Below are 3,433 nucleotides of genomic sequence, written 5' to 3'. Positions count from 1 at the left end.
CCAACCAACAAATTGCCACAACAAAGTAGTGTTGCAAATCTGATAACACCTGCTGCTCAATCAAAGAGCAAACGCATAGAGTATAAATCAGCCCATAATATGGTCAAAAAAACGTACGTAGAAATCCACAAACAAATGCATAAACCCGTGACACCTGTAACTCAACCGGCCTAGGCAAACCGTGCCACAAAATGCATCAACAATGAGCTGTCATAGAGGCATAAACATACTCCATGTCTGAATAACCACAATAGAGACATAAGCTGACCAAGCTTACACAAATCCGTGAGCATAAATGGATCCAAGTGAGCATATAACCAATGCACAAGCTCAACGAAGTCCAATCTCTACTGTCAACCAAGTACCTGTCCGTACTCAAACCGCAACACTGCAAGCAAGAGCAAACCCGCTCTATGTATAAGTGAACCAAATCTCCACAATATCATGCATAAAGAGTGTCTATCAAACTGCCATATCCACATCCATCAACATACATAGATGATGTAAACCTGTAGCTCAAGAACACGCATAAACAGACTGCCCAGAAGAGTAGAAGCTCCCACTCAAACCACAACCATATGCATGGCTGTCCCACAGTCAAAATACATGTTTTGTAACCACAGAAGAAACCTGTATCCAAAGCTCCCTGTAACCTGTAACCTGTACCCGTACCTGTACCTGTACCTGCACCTGTACCTGTACCTGTAGTCGAAGAAGACAATGTCGCCAAACTCCCACTCTATCTGTGTGTATGAGGCCACTCCAAGAAGAGGCTACACACTCTCAAATGAGCTGTGGGCTCACGTAAGTGGAAGACACTACAACAATGGCACCTGTAATGGCTATGGAAGCTCTGGCAGCAGAAAACTACCAAAGAGAGATGAAAAACGTAGCTCCTAGTCTGTAGCTCGGATGGGATTTCTAATGGCACGAATGGCTCCGAAAGGGGGTTAAACCTACAGGACACCTGATGAAAATACTCGCGGAGTGCTGAACCTTCCAATGCCAAGCTCAGAAAAACCTTCTGCTCTTTAGAAATGCGCGCGTGCGCGAAAACCGAAAAATGGCAATGAAACAGCAGCAAGTTTCAACACACTCAACAATGATGATGAAGCTCTCAATGCTCTCACTACCAAGCTCTGATACCACTTGTTGGGATCGGAGAGCACACACACGGAGAGCCAACACGAAGAAGGAGATAGACACAGTGTGTGGCGGGGCGGTACTCACACTACAATGTGTAGTTATGAGTATAGTTATTATGAATGAGTAAATGAATGGCTGTACATGGGCGGCTGAACAACGGGCAGCCGGGCACACGGGCCTTTAACCCAACATTCCCTAGCCGTGTCAACGATCGGGAGAATATGGCACATATGAGGTCTTTTATTACTAGTCGCATGCCATATAGGTGCTTGTACATGATTGCCCAATCTACACAATCACAATAAGAGGGTTGCAAGCTGACATGATACCAGATCTTGTGGCATGACATACTCAACACCTTGAAAAGGAGGGCCACTTCCTCAATCACTTCAACGGTTGATGGGTCACTTACATATCTGCAAAGCATTTGTTCTCCACCTGACAAGCATTTTGTTTTCCCCTTGTCATTCCCATACATGTTGTGTTTACCCGAGTCAACTACAAAAGGAAAGGTAGTCAGTTACTCAATCTGTAAACCCAGGCAAGGACATAAACCAAAGACACAATTACCCAGAATGCAGGATAAAGATACAGTTACTCAGAGTGTAAACCCAAGCAAGGAACTAAACCAAGGACACAGTTACTCAAAATGTAAACCCAGGCAAGGACGTAAACCAAAGACACAATTACTTGAAGTGCAGTATAAAGACATAGTTACTCAGATTGTAAACCCAAGCAAGTACAAAAAAAGGATGCAATTGCTTAGAATGTAGTATAAAGACACTATTACTCCAAATGTAAACCCAAGCAATGGCAAAAGGTAAACCGTGGCATAGGAAAAACAAAGGGGCATTATTGATCCCCTGTTTTTGTATGAAGAACTCTATAGCAGTACTACCCATCCATGTCCTTGTGATTGAATCGCCAATAAGGGCATGCAACAAGTCTAGGGATGATCGATCGATCCGTGCATCCAACAAGGTGTCAACATGCCCGTGAGGGAAGAGGCGGCCAAAACCTTGGCCACAATCGACGCTAAGTGCATGTCTTTGCAGCCCATCCATTGCTAATGTATATTAGAATGTTATTATGCTCTGAGAATTCCTGAAGGATTTCTCTGTACTTCGAGTCGAACTCTTCCTTCGTTGGGCATTGCATCATACTCTCCATTGCACCATACACATGGTCGCACATTTCTTTTGGGACCTTAAAGAACACATATGGGGGGGGAGGGGGAGGCAATCATAAGCATGGAAAATGGAGATGCGAAGAAACATAAGCAAGGCTTTGGATGCACCTGTGTACGTAAATGCTCCACGCAAGACTTCTTTGTGTGGAGCCAACATACTAGCACAATGCATGCAACTTGGATGATACTACCATTTTCACCCACTTCCCAACAAAATGGATCGGCATCAACCACTTTCTCGATGGCTTGTAGTAAAGTGATGCACTTATCAATCACCAACGCCTTTGGGCGGATGTTGTTCATTCTTTGGAAGACTAGTTTCAAAGTAACCTTCAAGGCGACTTTTTATTGTCTAGTTCCTACATCATGTGTGCATAACATGAACCACACAAGTAAGCCAACATCATGCTGATTTGGTACCACTGTTGCATACAGGGGCATGCCAAATACATTTGTCTTGAAGGTTGAGTCTATTGCCCAGGAACTATTTCTTGAGAAACGCATACACCATGTGAAGCATTCAATCATCTTGGATAACTAGAATGAAGGGTATGTCTGTCTCCTCAAGTGCATCGCGGTTGTAGGGTTGACAGTGTAGCACCTTGTTCTGCTCTTTCAACTTAAGAGCCTCCCTGTATATTGATGATCAATCATCACTTCCAAGCCTTCCTACAACAATGAATATGGTTAACATAGGTAAATGTAAACCCAGGTAGGCAACATATAAACTCGGTCAAGTGTAAACCCAACTGCATTTCAGTTCACCGAAAGTAAAACCACAAAAAGGTCACTACCTTCGATGCGCAATTTGTAGGACATCATTTGGATTTTCTTTGGAATCATGAAGAATCTATAGGATACTTGATCTACAAGATATGCCATGTTGATGTGGACGGCTTCTTTAAATACACTCATCCTTGCAACATGGCACATGTACCGACGTCAAACAAATCCTCCCTGCATTGCTTCTTCACCATAGGATGCAGAAGAAGGTGATATAGGTCACTCCGCGACCCTGGAACATGCCCTTTGTGACCTCCAAAGATCCGTATGGTGACCTTCTCTGTGTCATGTCTTGGAAAAACCATGAAAAGCATG

The 3,433-nt window shown here is 43.7% G+C and overlaps 1 pseudogene; it reads right to left on the bottom strand.

Moving 5' to 3' along the window:
- Positions 1 to 1,864: 1,864 nt before the first annotated feature.
- On the bottom strand, positions 1,865 to 2,340 carry LOC147449387 (uncharacterized; annotated as a pseudogene).
- Positions 2,341 to 3,433: the final 1,093 nt, after the last annotated feature.

The sequence above is a fragment of the Adiantum capillus-veneris genome, chromosome 10 (assembly GCF_014529385.1).
Source record: "Adiantum capillus-veneris isolate H3 chromosome 10, ASM1452938v2, whole genome shotgun sequence".
NCBI classification, from domain to species: Eukaryota; Viridiplantae; Streptophyta; class Polypodiopsida; order Polypodiales; family Pteridaceae; genus Adiantum; species Adiantum capillus-veneris.
Note: the sequence above shows the minus strand (reverse complement) of the source record. Positions and strands in the feature narration are given on the sequence as shown.